This window comes from Caretta caretta, chromosome 6 (genome assembly GCF_965140235.1).
Source record: "Caretta caretta isolate rCarCar2 chromosome 6, rCarCar1.hap1, whole genome shotgun sequence".
In the NCBI taxonomy this organism is placed as follows: domain Eukaryota; kingdom Metazoa; phylum Chordata; order Testudines; family Cheloniidae; genus Caretta; species Caretta caretta.
In genome coordinates this window covers 57,523,487-57,541,151 of record NC_134211.1, presented here as the reverse complement: position 1 = coordinate 57,541,151, position 17,665 = coordinate 57,523,487, and the positions used below count along the sequence as shown (strand labels likewise).

At 46.9% G+C, this 17,665-nt stretch overlaps 1 protein-coding gene across 2 annotated transcripts in view; it reads right to left on the bottom strand.

Moving 5' to 3' along the window:
• The window catches only part of LARGE2 (LARGE xylosyl- and glucuronyltransferase 2), a 118,034-nt gene that overhangs the window by 96,988 nt on the left and 3,381 nt on the right, over nucleotides 1-17,665 (bottom strand). For both annotated transcript variants that reach the window (XM_048855442.2, XM_048855440.2), the window contains exon 2: nucleotides 12,257-12,464. The gene's annotated coding sequence lies outside the window, so the exon portion shown is untranslated. The remainder of the gene's footprint in view (nucleotides 1-12,256; nucleotides 12,465-17,665) is intronic.

The following is a 17,665-nucleotide window of genomic DNA, read 5'->3' as shown; positions in this document are numbered from 1 at the left end:
AGAATACTGAACTCCTGCCCTTAGTGAGCAAGGGACCCAACTCCACTCCCAGGCCTGTAAGGGCCTTTCTTTTGACTCAGTCCTATAACAAAAGAACCAGAGCTCCCCTGCTGCTGGCATTAACCAGCTGGAAGAAACTGCTCTAGGGCAGATGGAATTTACAGCTGTGTGATGGAAGATTGCCTGGGGCATAATCAGAGCTGGGGCATTTTATGACATTTGTAGCTCTGCAGCTGAGATAACGATCAGGGAGATCACAGCTCCAGCTGCAGGTGTGTGAACTGGACAGGAAGCAATTGCCAGGGCCTCACAGGAGCAGCAGCAGTGAATGAACAGCAGGAGTAGGAAAGGATTCTGGGAAAGGTGAGAAATAGGTATTGCCCACTGCTGGAGCCAGTCTGGCTGACCCTGAAATAAAAATGCCTATGTCTCTGCCTGCACGCACCTGGTACACTCAGGCCTCCACATGCAGGCTCCCACAGGGGCCTTTGCGCACATGAAGGTACATGCATGAGGACACATGTGCCACATGGGTTCATGCATGCTGGTATCTACACACACCAATTGCTGTATTCTTCTGGCTGTCTTTATGCTTCCCTCACCATTTTAGCAGGGCTCCCTCCCCCCTTCCCTCTCCAGCCAAATGCTCCTCGCTGGCTCCCTTGCTCTGTGCAGACATATGCTGCCAGTGGTAAGATGAGAGGTTTCCCACTAATGCCTTTCTCCGCCACCCATCTCTATTAGAAGGGTGCAGAGCAATGAGTGCTGCTTAGAGCAAGGTGTTGTTCTGGCTTTCCCAGAGCACAGAACTCTGCTCACCACAGGAGCCATCTATATTACTCTTCTGCAGCTCCCAGCCCAGCAATCTCCTCATTCTTTGGTTAACAACTGATTCATTCCTGCTGCTTTCTTTAAAGTCACCCCCTGCCTGCTTGAACAGTTCTAGTACTGGCTGCTCCCAGGAAGAGCTTTTTCCCTTCCCCTAGCCTAAGGGCTTACCTTTGCATGAGCAGCTCAGCCCATGCAGGGCCATTACAATAGGACCCATTCAGGGCCCCAGCCTGGCTGCCCTTTTCCTATTCAGACTATTGTCAGGTGAACAATTAGTTTATGGAATGCGGGTGGAGGGAATTTCTTCCTTGATTTGTGCCATTTCCCCCCCAAAGGTGCATGCCAGGGTGTTGTACAAGAGCACAGCAAGAGGACTATATTTGGTCTCCTCAATAAGAATCTCATACACAAAGTGGCAGCACCATACTAGGATTTGAGGTCACTTCCTTATAACAAATCTATCCAAAAACGATTAAAGAAGCCGTTCAGTTAGTAACAAGACCATCCTAGCTCCTAGGTTCAATGTTTTTCCCCAGCAGCTCTCCTGAGGCTACTGCTAATCCCTTACCTCCCATCATAACACACAGCTAGACACTACACAGGAGGGGTATGTGTCAGAACTTCCTCAACATGTCTGCAACTGCAGGTGGTAACAGCAGCCATTAAGGGAACCAGCAAAGGAGATTCAGGGCTTGAGACATCTCCTCCTCTAACCATTACAACATAAAAAAAAGGGGGGGTGGGGGGAAGCGTCTTGTTCATTTTCTACTATTAGAAATGTTAAATCTGTTCTTCCCTGTCAGTGGCAGACTGTCAGGAGGTGGGGCTGTCTTAGACTCTTCATAGCGTTAGCCATCTCCCATTCATTGAAAGCAGTAGGGTGGCAGGATGTGTTTAACATTTTAGAGAAAGTGAATCTCTCTCCGTTGTTGGAATTAGGTGTGTGTTATCAATAGGTTTCGACAGCAATGGTGTGTTACCTATGTATGCAACACATGCACTAGATGCCACAGAATTCATTAAAAAACCCATGGCCCAACTGGCATCCCACAGGTCAGATCCAGTCATTGGGTGATTCCATCCAGCCCCCCCACACACACTGTAGAACAAAATTGCATCCTCTGCATAGTGTGACCTCACACACATTGTACGTATGAGGTCCTGCTGCATGGAGGATGCCCTTTTGTGGAATGTCACTAAAATGGTTGTGCCACTTAAGGCATCCAAGTGTAGAACTGAATTATCCATGACAGAACAGACTGAATGGTGTGATGTCTTCGTCAGGATGGAAAGTTTAGTGCAAAACTTGTTTGCTAAAAATTGTTGCGTGCTTTATTAAAAATGTCCCAGCCTGCCACGGTTTGACAGCCACACAAAAATCTTTTCCCTGGGAGGTGTCCAGCATTTACTGCCTTGCCTCATGGAATATCACACTAGTTTTGGAGAGTGGAAGGCCTAAATTGCTAAGGCAAGAACCCCATGCAGGGGGAAGTGGAGGGAGGGAGAAGGTCTGCAATTTTTTAAATTCCTCCCTGGCTTCTTTCTCCATCAAAATTTTAAATAAATTTTTAAAAGGCCCCATTAGTTTTTTCCCTTTTACAGGTTACCTTTAAATCTCATCACACCACCACAGTGACAGAGGTAACATAGGGATCATTTCACACACTGCTGAAATACAAACACCTCTGGGAGAGAGTAGGACAGCAGCTGAAAACTACACAGCAGTTCAGAGGAGCAAAGGAAGTGAGGAAGAACAAAAGTGAAACTGCAGAAGGAATTTACAGAGGGAGAATGGAATTCAGCCAGGAAAGCAGAATTAACACCCCTACGCTCAGGATTACTGTCCCCTTGTTTTATGACAAGTGGGACCTTTACCAGGTGGTAGGATCTTGCTTCAACATTCTCATCAGAAAGATAGCAACCTCTGGCAGAATAGCCAATGTATTCCAGTCATAGAACAGTGCTCCAGAATATGAGTCTTCATTAAAAAAAAAATAGTATGATCTCTCTGGCTGCAAAGAAACCCCTGAAAAGTTTAATGTAATGTAACTGATGCAGTGATGTTTTCCTGAACCTGCAGACAGCCTGCATCACATTTTTCTTAGTCATACCCATGTGTCAAACCCCTCTCCAGCCAGCTGGCTCATTATTACACACAGTTCTAAGGCTCCAGCACCTAAGTACATATTCCATAAATTAATAGAAAATAACACATCCTCTATTCTCAGACAGAATTATAGTGCTCAGATAAGGAAGAGGGACAGATTTCCCCACACACATGTTGTATAGCAGCTTGCTTCATAAGTCTATGGAGTACAGATATTAGAATCTAGTCATCAGCAATGCTGAGAGAGATTTTCCCTCTAAACGTCAGTGTCACAGCTATGCCATGTCTGAGTTAATGCTTTCCCTCTTTTCTCTGACAGGACACACCCTCTGATGGGACACACTGAATAGCCCTACCTCTACCTGCAGTCCAGCAAGAGAGGGGGAAAGGAAGAGTCCCCTGGCTGATGGAACACACACCCCATTCACATCTGCCTCACCTATGGAGAAACTAGGAGTATTCACCCAATTTCACCCTTCAGACAGACTGGTTTGTGGGGATACATTGGCAGCAAGAAACGATGTGCTGGGCTGAACTCAAGTGCAACAACCTGGACAGCAGGAACATAAAATCAGCTTCCTCCCATGCCACAGAAGAAGCCAGCAGCACAAAGACATGCATCAGACACGGGTTGACACCAGCCCCTCCTGTCAGAGCAGTCCAGTAACAGCAGCAGCAGCTGCTCCTTGGCTGGTCTCCAGGCACCTTGTGGCAGTTTCACACACACAGTTCAGCAGGGATCCTTTCTGGCGTGGTAAATGATACACCTGGGATAATTTAGTCTGGTAACAAGCCATATCTGAGCAGACCTTGAAAGAGCCTGTGTGTCACACTTGTCAGAGCCCAAGGCCAGGTCTACACTAGAGACTTTTGCTAGTATAGCAATGTCAGTTAGGGGTGTGATTTTTTGGTGACATTTCTGCAGCAAAAGCCCTAGTGTGCCACAGTTATACCAGCAAAAAAGGGCTTTTAGAGGTGTAGGTTTTTCGCTTGCTGGACCAGTGTACCAGCAAAAGCACTTTTTGGTGGTATAAGCTGCATGAACACTTTTGCCAGTATAGCTCCACCAGCAGTCCCTCCTAGTACAGACCTGGCCTACATGAGATCTCCGAACACCAGCACCAACATCCAGCTCCTCCATGGGCTTAAGCAAGAAAGTGTTGAGCCCTCTCCCTCCCTGCTGTCTGGAGCTCAGAAAGCAGCATTGCTCCCCACCTGCCTTGGGCAACTGACTAATAGTAAACAGCCACTTTGCAGAGCAGGAGAAGGACTGCACAACACAGGTATCATCCTTCACCAAGGCACTGCTAGAGAAGGCACTCCAGCAATGAGGGACACAACAACAGCACCAGGCTGGAGAAGGGAGAACCAATTCGATGCAAAGGCAAGGTACCTATCTTCTGGAGCCACCAGGACACCTGGTGTTGGGATGCTGCCAAATTGGTGCGGCCATACTGAATGAATGGTGTGAGCATAACTTGAAATGACAAACGTGGCTGATTGGCTGTAGAGGATCCTGGGAGCAGGTTCCCTTTAAGCAGAAGCAAATTTGATAAAGAACTGGCAAAGTCTGCATGTATGATCGATATTGAACCTATTGGTATGCAAATATGGGCCCACGCAAAAGTAAATATCACATGTATAAAGTTCCAGCCCGGAGCACAGGTTGACCTGGTTATAGTGACCTTACAGCAGGACCGTCACGCAGAGAGATAGAGCGAATGATTGCTGAGTGAATAAATGTGGGGTGATCTTCGTTCAGTACCACCCTCCCAGCCCGTTGTAAAATACTAATCAGGTAAAAATTAGTAACGACACGCCCACTGGGCATGCTTTTAAGACATGTGACTCCTTTGAGGAAAAAGTACAAGAATCAAGCAAAGTAAATTACTGTGGTTGGGACTCCTTAATTAAGGATTGAAGAAACAACACTGCTAGACAGAGTAGCCAAAACTCAGCTCCGCGGGCTCAAGTAGGACTATGAACCAGAGAGGTCTCAAGGCAATCAAGGCCTTGCCTCAAGGGAAGCCAAGACAGACCAGAGGGCTGAGAAAAACAGACCAGGAAGAAAGAAGCCATCTATAAAATCAGTAACCACCTTCTCTGTTTGGCAAGCAGGAACTGTGTGAGGCTTGTACAGGGCCTGTTTGTGTATATTTGTGAAAGAGACACTCGTTAGGAGGAATGCATAGCTCTTAATGTCTAACGTAGGAATGATGTGCTTAATTAACCCTTTACCACTTGTGTAATTCCTTCTCAATAAACAGCTGTGTATTGAAGATAATTACTGTGGACCTTTTCCACTGGTATGACAGTAATCTGCACCACTGGGAGCCAGTAAACATCCATTTCGGGGTAGTAGCACCCCCTGTTGTCAACGTTTGGTAGCAGAGGATGGTTTACTGTTGTGTTTAAGTGAAAAGGTCTTTAAAATGAATCAAACTGTGTATGATCTGGTTGCCAGTTAAGAGCTTGGTATCTTGAATCATTCGTGTTAACCGACTAATTTGAATATTGTTCTGAATCAGTTCTGACATTAATTATAGCTCGGGGGCCAGATTTGGTTACAGTATGAAGAGAGGGAAATATACTGGTGAGGGGGTTTGTATTGGTCGTTCCTGGAGTCGATGTTTTGCAAACGCAGACAGGGAAGGGTCATCATACCGGGGGAGAAGGGGGATGCCCTGAAGCCCCTGGGTATGGTTGAGAGGTGCTTACTGAGACAGGCATGTGAAGATCTTGGCTCTGATCCATGGTTGCCTAACACTGTTCCTGTCCCAGACAAGGAAGGGTGTTTGGATGAAATGCTGTTAAAGTATCAGACATGTGGCACTCCTACTCCTAAAAAGGAACAAATGACAATGTTTGGACAGCATTTGGAGAAATGCTGATGTTTGGATTATGTATCAGGCTGTGAATAAGTTTGCAGAGGAACATGAGATTTGAAAACAGGAGAAGGAAAGTTTGCAACAGGAGCTGAAGAAGCTGAGATTACAAAAAGAGGGGATGAAAAGAGATTTGCAAAACACAAAATGTACCTAATGTCCAGCAGATGGTTGCTTTAACTCAAACTTGTCAGGAATTGGAATGTGATATGGATGCACAAATGCAGGAAAAACAGAAATATAAATTGGAGGCAAAACGATATAAAGGAGCTGTGTCAGTTTTAACTGAACAAGCTACAAAGCCACCTGGAAAAGAGAATCATAAGAAATACACTGAAGTGACTAATAAACTGGAGTCTGCTTTGGTGGCTAGGAAAACTATTTGTAGCATGGCTTTCCATCATAATCCCTCAGATGATGAGGCTTGGGAAAATGTTGTGAAGGAGTGGCAGAGGGCAAAAGCACAAGACAAGGAGGAGGAATCTGTAAAGCCAAGTGTCACTCCACCTCCATATGAATGTGTGAAAGAGGAAAAGAATGGCAAAAGGGTGTGTGTGTCATTACGGTCTGGCAAAAAGCGTGGGAGTGAAGCAGCAAGTCACCTATATACCATAACATTGATATACCCGTAAGGCGTCCACAAGAGATTAAAAACAGAGATATAGAGCTAAATACAAAACTGATGGTACAATGGTGAAGGATCAAGAAGGGAGCTTGGTGTTCAAATTCCTGGATGAAGAGGATGAGCCTGTTGAATCAGAAGACGAAGCGGAAAGACAGCCAGGATTGGTGGTTCAAATACCTAAATCCCCAGGCTATGTATTGGAAGAGACAACTCGCCCATTAACTGACAGTGAAAAGTAGGCATTAGCTAAGCAACTAGGTCCCTTGACTCAAAAAACGTGTCTGACTTGTTTAATGGGATACACTGTTAGAAAACTCTTGGATTTAGGAGACCTAAAGGGAGCTGGTAATAACTTGTGGTGGCCCTCGGAAGGGGAAGGGCCCTATGGAAGAGTCATTAGGTAATGTTACAAATTTCCCAGCCAATCACCTGTTCCCAGAAGTCCAACATCTTCCCTCCTATTCATTACAGTGAGAAGCAGGTTACAAATATACCTGAGAGATCCCAAAGGATCTCACAGCTCTTCACACAACTCTATTGAAATGTAGCTATTTCTGGAGCAGAAGAACACAGGTGGACAACATCTGGCACCACATTGTGGGCCAGAAGGGAGTTTGGCCAAGGACACTGGGGCAAACAAATCCAACTCTTACAGAAATGCCCTGGGATGTTTCATGCTTCTGCACAGTTCACGGGGTCTCTGCTTTCAAGGCCCCATCTGAACACCACACATACAGCAAAGCACGTGAAGCCAGGTTAGCTACAGTGACAAGGATACAAGACTGATCTGAACCATCTGAGATGTGAACTGCTGCTTCCAGCCCATCCAAGACTTTGAAAGCCTACGCTGAAGCCAGGAATCCATCCCATTCAGTGGATTACAACTCTTGCAAGCAGGCAACTATGGGTACCTCTGATCCAGACCTGCTCAACTGTAAGGCGTGAAAGTTTATAAACTGTCACAATCTCAAACAAACGTTGACAAGGAAAGGTGCAAAAGTGAGACAAAGACTGAATTAGTCCAAACAAAAGGGCCTATTGATATAACTCAAGGACTGTGTTAAGATCATGCTTCGTAAACCAAAAAAAAAAAGTGTGGAACCATAAACCAGTGCACCAAAAATCAGTGTGTTGAATACTAGGCCTAACTGGTGAGCAAAATAATGAGGGGATGGGCTAGTTGGTCCATCACATCCCTTCTGGAGTCCTCGAAGAAAGAAACTTTGGGGAGAAAAATTGGCTACTGGAACAAGCTTCACCATCATGGCTGCCGCTGCCATCCTCACTGTCTCTTGGGACCCTGGACCTTTGTCATCCTAATCCTGAGGGACATCCTGACCAGGCAGAGCCAAAAAGGGAGCCAAACGGCATTAGGGTTGCCAACCCTCCAGGAATTAAAGATTATGTCATGTGATGAAAGATCCGACAACATTTCCACCTCCACCAGCTCTGGCTGAATCCCAACCCCCACATGGGATGTGAGACGTCTCCCCTTACCACCTCCCTCTGTGTCCTTTTCCTTCCCTATCTTATTTCTTCTCTTTCCTATCTCTCCAGTTCTCTCTAGTGAGAGTGTAGCCTAGCCAGCCAAGACTGCATATTTTGCAACACTGCTGTAGGCCTGTGATCTGAAAGAGGCAGCTAAAAGCAATGCCCTGCAGCATCTGGGCCCTGAACAGAACTACACCAGGTTTAGGGATACAGTGCCACAAGCAAGAGAACCCCACTGCTTAGCCTGGGTTAGCCCTAAAGGACATGAAGCTTCTGTAATAAGCAACTTTCTTTATTACTTTTTAAAATTTAAGATAATAACTCATTTGTGTATATGTTTCCCTGCTTGAACTTTGTAAAAAAACTCGTTTCTTTTTCCTACTTAACAAATATTTATATAGTTTATTATAGGCTTGGCTACAAACATAGTCTTTGGTATGAAATCTGAGTGCAATTGACCTGGGTAAGTGACTGGTCCTTTGGGAGTAACTTGAATATTGGTGTGATTCTTGGTGTAAGGGCCCATCTGTCACGAGGATATGTTCACTTGGATGGCAAGATAGAGTAGCCAAGGGGACTGTCTGACTCCACGTTCAGGCTCTTCTAGTGCCTGAGGAGTTTACACTTGATAATTGGTAGGTGAAATCTAAGTATAAAAGTCACAACCAATTTGAGTTGTGATTCTTAACAGTCTGCCCTGAGTTGGTACTCATGCTCTTAAGTCACTGCAGGCAGCATTACAGCTAGGGCAAAGAATTATTCCATCAGTTTAGTGCTGTCTACACCAAGGATTAGATCAGTTTAACTACGTTGCTTAGGAGTGTAGATTTTTCACACTTTTGAGACGCTGCTATGCTGATGTACCTTTGGAGTACAGACCAGTGCATAGTGAAACACAGGCCCTGCCTTGGAGAGTTTACCATCTAAATAGACAAGACAGCTGAAGGGTGGGAAGAGAGGCACAGAAGGGTGGTGACTTGCCCAATGTCATCCAGCAGGTTGGTGGCAGAGCTAGGAACAGAACCCCAGGTCTCCAGTCTCCCAGGCCAGTGTTCTGCTGACTAGACCCCTATCTGAAAGCCTGCCATGCAGTTGGAACCGAACGGCATCATGGGGAATTCAAGCTCATGCTCAGGAGATTCTGGCTTCCAACTTGGTTGATAGATTAATTCCTTTGCCCCACTAGCTTTTGCTATGATAACTCTTTGAAGGGCAATTTCAGGAGGAGGAAGAACCATGTCTCCCCTTCTTACTACACATAAGCCCTCGCTGCCCAAAGGAGACAGCACAGACTGGTAACACCAGGGCTGGCTCAAGCCTCCCACTCTGCACTGTATCTGTCTGGCAGGGGCACCAGGGAGAGAAGATATCTGCCTTCCCCTTCTTACTACTGACATTTGTGAGGAGAAGGGATTTTATTTTCCATATGAAACCCAAGGTTTGGGTAGCTTGAATTTACTGCTAGCCTGGGGAGAGCACCACTGAGCCAGACACCTCTCCCCCTGCAGCTTACACCTGCCTCCAATCTAACCACGGTGCCCAGAGCTGGTAAGTAGTGTAAAAAGAGTGCAGTATCTGATGCTGGAACACAAGATAGTCTGCACACTCTGGGACATGCACTGCACTGGAATACCAGGGGATGGGGTCTCTGCAAGAGAGATAAATAACACGGGGGGAGATGAGCATTATATGAAGGTCATCAACAAACTGCAAGCGTGTGATGGACTCACTGGCGATGACAGGAACTTTCTAGCTCAAGCACTTTGCAACCCAACTGAACTGCATGGCTAATTTATACCTGTGCTGAGCCCACCAGCCCAGCAATTACCCTGTAAAATACAGAAGGGGAAACATGTGCTTGCTTTGACTGAACATTATTTATTTGACTTGAAAGGCATAAACTTTCACTACAGTCACTTTAACACAAAAGTTTTGCTGGTCAATAACCCTGCAGTGGAACTTGACCTGTCTGGGCTGCAGCAACAGAGGCATTACATCGTGGAGCAGGGCAAGGACAGTCCCTCTGTATAATGCACCTGAAAATAGCAAAATCTGTCTGGGTTCTTCTATACCAAGAGGATCATCAGTGAGGAGTAGTCACAGAAAACTAACTTGCCCTGCAAGCCCACCCAGGGAATTAAAAGAACAAACTCCCCACACCTGCATGGCTTATCTAGATCACCCCTCTGGACAGTGTGTATGTTGGAAGTGGGGGTGGGAACTGGGAGTTCCCTCTCCCACTGACTCTGTGCACAGGGAATGGACAGAGATGTGGGGAAATAAGTGAAGCTTTGGAGTTTGGCTAAGTGACCTCCCTGAGGAGAGGGACATGGTAAGAGAATGCAAATACCTGAAGGGCATGAATGATTACCAAGCAAGGAGAGGAATTAGTAACACCAAATCCACACACTTCATAGCCAAACATTTTACAGAGCTCTCTAATGAAAGCCCCGAGAGTGCTGATTACTTGGGGGTTACAATCGGGGAGAATGAGAAAGAAGGGGATGAAAGGAAAATATAGGCTGAGCCCCAGGAAAAAGCTTCCTAGAGACTGACAATTAGGAATGGACAGATGAGGACGCATTTCACACTGTAGTGGCTGCATCACTATGCTGGGGCTTCATGTTTTTTAATTTCTCCTGGCAGATTAATACTGAGGCTGTGAGCAGAGGGCAGAAGAGATCAAGAGACAAGGTGGGGGAAAGGAAGTTTGAAGGGCTTGAGGAGAATGCCAGGGGTGGGATTAACATCAACCAGAAAAGTGCTGAGACCAGCATGTCTCCCTTCACACTGAAGTCTCCTGCCTCACAGGAAAGTCTGACCTTGACTATCAGCTGCCAAACTATAGATGCTGTTTCCCCCAAACCAGGTTAGCCTCCTCCTCACAGACCTGGCTGCACAAAAGGCCCTTGTTCAGAGTCCTTATCTGGCTCAGGATGGGGAGGAGCCGGAAAGTCCTGCTGCTTAATGTCCTGTACAGATGCCAGGAGTCGTCAGAGCTCTGCATTGGATTCATTAGGGGCTGGCTGGCTGGCTGGCTGGCAGGAGCAGCACTTTGCTAGTGCAGGTAATGAGGGAAACATCTCAGCACAGGGCACGTTAAAAATAAAGCAGTAAAAATAACAGCCCACTTATATGTGAGATTCATTTGGGTCCCCACGCCACAGAGTCCCTGCTGGGGGAGAAGGAGCCTCCTCCCACTGGTGTGGGTATTTTAGTAGGCAATGCTGCAGCCTGGCCATTTAGACGAGAACTGTCTGGGTTATGAGGTCAGTAGTGGAGGGAATAGCCTTGGCGGCAGCACACAGCCACTGCAGGCAGCAGTTCCATAGGGACATGACCAAGGGAGCAGGTGAACCATGAAGTCAGCTAGCAGCAGAGCTAGGGACAGAATGCAGAAGCCCTGACTCAGGCTAGTGGCAGGGGGAAGGCACGGCCTTCTGAAGTGAAGTGTACTGGCTTTAGCTTTGCCCCATGAGAGCTGGAAGGGGTGGGCGCAGGGGGCAGCCTGTCACTCATTTCCCTCACTCCTATTCTTAGGCCCTTTCTTCTCCCATTTCCTTTGTTTCAATCTTCAATGAACAGGAAGAAAAGGGAAGGAGCCTTGACAAATCCGATCAAGGTTTAGACAAGCCAGGCCATGCACTAATGAGGGGCGGGGGAGGCAGCAGAGGAGAATGACAGCCCCCAAAAATGCTTGGTGCACAGAGGGAGAGGGATTCATGCCAAACAGGGCAAAGAGCCACAAGGAGCAGGTCCCCAGTCTGCTAAAATAAATTGCTGAGGGGTCCCTTCTGGTCCTCCACCCTAAAATGGACTTTTCCCTTCCAATCCTTTAATTCTCAAGTGAAGTAGCCCAGGACTCTGCCACTGTATCCAACTGAATTTGAAATTTAGAGATCAAAGGTTCTCTGGAAACAAGAGGATTTGAGGAGGGGAATCTCCAAATGTGCATTAAAGGGACATCTCTTTGTAACAGACACAAAGGAAGATCCTTTGCTCACCAGGGTTTAGGTGGGCAAAAAAGGACAAATGTTCTTCCTCCTTCTTTTACAAGGCAGGTGCTGTGGGAGGCTAACAGGAATCTCAGGGGCTGTCCTGTGGACTTAGCACACCCCCTAACCAGGGATGAGGAGTGGTGCCTGGCAATAAGTGACTGAGTAGAATGCGCCATTGAACAGAGAGGGAGCCAGCAATCCCAACATCCTTCCCCATCTTACCTTCTACCCTAACCTCACTGGTCTGTGCAAGAAGAGACTGGGATAGCAGGAGACTGAGTATCTTTAACTTCTCTACAAGAGGAGCAAGAAAACCAACCTTTGGAAGATGCTGAGGTGACAGGGCTATCAGGGACACTGGGAGCAGCTGGCTCCTGTACTGGAGATCTGGTGGTAACACATTGGTTGAGGAGAAGCTTCCCCAGTTACAGGTTCATGGCTTCTGTGGGCAGAGAGCAGGGGTAGCACCAGTATCACAGAGACTTCTGGTTCCAGCTAAGTTTGGGGTCGTCCCAGCTCACCATCACCTGGAAACTCAAAAGACAAAAACTGCTAAATTATCAGGTTACAAAACAAAAGGAGACTGGGAGAGAGATCAGGGCTAGGCCCCAGGAACAGCCCCAGAGGTGCAGCGGGTGAGGTAGAAACTTCGCAGTGTGAAGCCATCCTGCAGAAGGAGTCTAGGGACACATGCATAAAGGACCCTGCACCTTCACCAGCTCAGTCCTCTATGAGTCCCAGCAAGGGGACAATCTCACTTGAGCAGACTCTCCAAATCTAGGCATTAGGCCACTATAGTAAATAGGCTCAGAGCTGCAACTCAGAGCTGCCCACACCCCCGAGCTCAAAGTACTGCAGCTGGATGAAGGTTTATCGCTTCAGGATCCTTGTATCTCTGGTCAAATCTGTCTTAACCAAACTCTCAATTGACCAGCAACATTTGGTCTCCCAATACTGCTGGTCTAAAGGTTGAGGCTGTAATGAAGCAGCATGGTCCAGTGGAGAGAGCACTGGGGAGGAACCAGGACTCCTGGGTTCTGTTTCTTACTCTGCCCCTGACTCTATGTGGCCTTGAGAGAATCCCTTCCCCTATCAGTGCATCAGTTTCCCCATCTGTAACATGGGGATAAGGAAACTTCTTCCACTCCAGTGAAGTGCTTTGATCTCTATACAGTAAATGCTAAGTGTACTATGTCAAACTGGACCAGAAACTTTGGGGACCAGAGTGTGATTAAGACAGTTGTTGCCTGTTGTGAGTTCTCCCTAGTGCAGGACTCCCTGGCTTTTCCCTTCATACAGCCTATGTATAAGAAATGGACAGAAACGGCACTGAACAACATTTAACCATTTCTCTGCCTGGTGAGCATCCCAAATGAGCAACCTGAGCCCCAGTGACACAGATGAGAAAGTCAGGAGTATCTATACAGGGACATTCCAATATTAAGCAGCAGTAGGGCAGGAAGTACATGGAGGAAGGAATCATAACATTCTTGGGATTAAGCAGACACTGGTTCCTTAAAAGGTCTTTTCCATCCAGTTTAGGTGACACCCACATCCCCCAGGCTGAGATCTGTTTCAGCAGTACCTCCCCATCCCTGAGGCTCCTAGGTCACACAGATTCACTTGCTTAGTCCCAGAGATACTAGAGGAGAGAGTGAGCTGCCATGTGCAAACACTGCAGTTACACAGCAGTATGAATGGATGGACAGTATGGCATGAAGGATGGCACATCTCCTTTCTCCAAGCCACAGTCAGACTGCTGCCTAGCCTCTTGACTGGAGACAGATGCAGGGCTCTGACCTCCAGCTGTATTCTATGGTTCCCAAGATTCAACATCCCCTTTCAGGCTCCTTTAGCCTCTGACTTCTCACACTAGAGTCACACAAAATGCATTCATACTGGGCCCCAAAATAGGAGAAAATATTTTCTATTGTATTTCCCTTCTCTTGTGCATTTCACGTGAGCACCTCATGGCAACACTTTGCAAAATTTATTCCTCATATACCACTATGAGATAGCAAAGTATCATCTCCATTTCACAGACAGGGAAATGGAGGCACAGCCTGGCGAAGTAATTTGCCCACAGCCACACAAGAAATTTGAAGCCCAGCCTTAAAGAGAATCCTAGGGTTCTGATTCCAAGTCATCTCCCACCACCCCTGTTCCAACGGCTAGACACCATTCCCTCCTTCTAGAAGAACAGGAGCTACGGAATAGCAGAGAGCGCTGCAGAGCATGACTGAGATGCTTTGGCAGGGCTGTGTGGGGAAGTTTTCACAGTCCCAGTAGGCCTGGAACCAGCCAGTTGGCTATTTCCCTGACCAGGAGAGGCCCAGGATTCTCTGGCAGGTGCAGTAGAGAAGAGACACAGTACTTTTATTTTTTTCTTATCACTGAGACTTTGGACCCCACTGATGTCAGTAGCTCAGGCAGTGAGCCACGGAGGACACTGCCTTCAATCTCCAACCCAATTCTTCATCTTCCAAATGAGACTTCAGAGTGAACGAACAATTAATTAATAAAGTTGTGGTGCAATTGTCACAACCCTGCTGTGAGGATTCCTGCTGGCAGAGCTGCAACAGTGAAGCCAGGAGGAGATAAGATGTTCCCTTAGTTGAAATTTTTCCTACCCTAGCAGGAGAAGCACCTCCCACAAAGTTGAAGGGGAGTATAGGAAGGGAAGGTCTCCATGCCAGCAGAGTTGATCCTGAGTTAATGAAATTGGAAGCCTTGTCCGACTAATTTTTCTGCCCTTCAGGAGATGCAAGGATTGACGACCTTCCCTGAGCAAACTCTAGGCTCATTACAGAGACCTACACAGAAAAAGCATCCCTTTTGTACCCTTTGGGGGCTCTTTACCAAGTACAGAATTTATGTAAATATGTAACCTGTCCAGGTTACATATTTTTATATCGTAAATTCAGGTCTCATCTTCCCTACTTCTCCTAAAAGACTATGACCAACTGGAGAACTAACAGTATCATGCAAAAGAAACCAGACAAAGGAACCAGGCTGTGGAATTTTTAAAGATTGTTTTGGGCATGTTTTTATCAACCCAAACAGTTGGAAAATAAAGCTTTCACTAGAGAAGAGTCAAACACCTCCCTCCATCCTTTTCAGTCGAGAGCTGGAAAAAGCTCCTATTTCACCTCACTCAGCCCCTCACGGAGATTTCCAGTAAAGAAAGGGAAGACCACACTTGACATTGTTATTGTTTCTAAGAGAAAGTGCAAATAGTTTTTTGGAGGGAATGGTGAGGAGGCTCTCAGGTCCCCTTCATCCACCATAAACTAACAAAGGCACAAACCTAGTTTCTCACTAGCAGATTTTGGAGGTCCCCTTTAACAAAACAAACCAAGCCTTAAATAGCCCTACCATGTGCCCAAGCCCCAAGATGGCTCCCTTCCATTAAACTCCATCTCCTCATCATGGTGAATAAACCTGGGAGAACAGGCCAGTCTTACAGCATTCTGAAGTTCATCAAAGCCAGACCTTGCTACCAGCCCTCTCCAGGAGGCTGTTGGTTCATACACCTTGAATGACTGCATGTTCCATGCTACCAGATGGGGAGAGAGGCTTGCCCAGCTCTAGTTCTAATGCATGCTAACAGAAAAAGGTGTAGTGTTTGGGTCAGAAGGGAGAGTCCCAATTCAGTTTATGGAATATTCCAACCCCACAGCATCCTCAGCATATTTCAGCCAAACCCCTGGGCTTCCCTCCCATTTCTAAAGTCACTCGGGGTGTGCGCGCCATGCAATGGGTCTGGTGCTTTTGTCATCTAGCTCCCACTAAGAGTGAAGATGGGGCAGGCAGCAGCATTTCAAACTAGATTATTGTATGTTACCCAGCACTGAACTGCCCCCTATGAACTGCAAAAGACTGCCAAAGGGATCCTTTCCAGACCCCGGAAGGACCATGCAGGTTCTGACAGGCTTGTTCATGTCACCAGCATTGCTGTCCAAAGCACTTCTCAGCACAGATTCCTGGGTCTAGCTCAGACTGGCTTCTTCATTAGATCTGGTTAGAAAGTTACCTATCAGGCCTTGCTCCCCACGAGATGCCACAGTGAATCAGGCCTCCCATTTTAGGCAGGGCTCATGTGTCATGGACTAAAGTACGCTCTGTATGTCCGTCTGTCCACAGATTATCTGCGGCTTGTAATTTATTCCCGGGGGTGTGCGGTGAACTCACAAAGTGGTGGAATAAATAAAGAATGTCAGTGAAACAGCAAGTGGCATAGCTAAGCCAGGAAGGAGATCCATACAAGGACTCAGGGCCCCTTTCTTCAGCCGCCCCAATCGGAGAGTCAGAAAACTAGTGTGGAGAGGCATAGTCCCACACTACTGGGAGATCATCTCACTACTAACTGAACAGCCAAAAACCCGGTGTAGCAACTGAAGAGAGCATACCCTCAGGCCTCACAGGAATATCAACCTCTGCTAATACGCTACAGGGGAGTGCCTGCACCCTAAATATAAATTGGTACAATTGGCCACTTCTCCACGTGTTACAAGCATTAAGGAGGCAATTCCTCCCAGCACAGATAAACCCACAAAGTCTGGGTTCCCCCGATGTATTTCCATTAACATTTAAATGCACACCTAAATGTTTCACTACCTAAACACCACTTTCTATAGCTGTCTAACCCCCTGGTGGGTGCTATAGAATTGCATATGCCAAAGGGGCATAACTTTCAGGCTCCTGGAAGTTGTGCCACAATGTCATTTCAAGAATCCTGTGGCATCTTATAGACGAACAGACGTATTGGAGCATAAGCTTTCGTGGGTGAATACCCACTTCTTTCGTATTCACCCACGAAAGCTTATGCTCCAATATGTCTGTTCGTCTATAAGGTGCCACAGGACCCTTTGCCGCTTTGACAGATCCAGACTAGCACAGCTACCCCTCTGATACTTAATGTCATTTCAGGCGCTTCTGGTCTAGGAGCAGCATTGCTGAGGTAACTATAAGGTTCTGTGCCCAACTCTACAGGAGTCAGTCTCCCCAAGTACAGTCTAATCTGACAGACTTTAGCCAGCTAGAGTGCAAGTTACTGGCAGCAGAGCAAGTTGGAGGAACTGAGAGGATAGAGCACTGATTGGACTTGCACAGTCAGCTTACTTTTGGTTTTATTGTCATACCAAGACTAGTGCTGAGTCTGCACTCTCCTCCTTACTGCCCACTAACCACCTGACCCTACCATGTCCATTCCCCAGATGAGTTTTAACAGTAAATTGCAGAGAAGCCTGAACTCTGATTTGCACAGTGGAACCCCTCACCCTTACCCCAACCATGGGCCATTTCCCACATATCCCATATGACAGGTTGCTGAGCAGGAAGATTGCAGAACCAGCCCCTGCCGCACCAGCCCCATTTAAGTGAATAAAGTGGAGCTGGCTGGAAAGAACCTGCCCTAATTGGGGAATGAGAGAGAGCTGCCAGCCCAATTATCCCAGGGCTATATAAGCATCTGAGAAGAAGCAGCAGGCTGGTGGGATGGAGGAGGGTGAGGGAGTGCAGACAGGGAGAAAGCCCTTCCCTCCTGGGTTCAGACACAAGGAACCCAGAGCTGTGCGTATTGTACAGTGAGAAGGTGGTGGGTGCACAAACTTGTAAATAAAAGCACCAGTGGTTTCAGAACCTGAGGGTCTCTGAGTGACTTCATCTGAGCCTAGCAAAGGCAGGAGCCAGGAGTTTTTACCCCCCAATAAATCTCAAACTAAGGAAG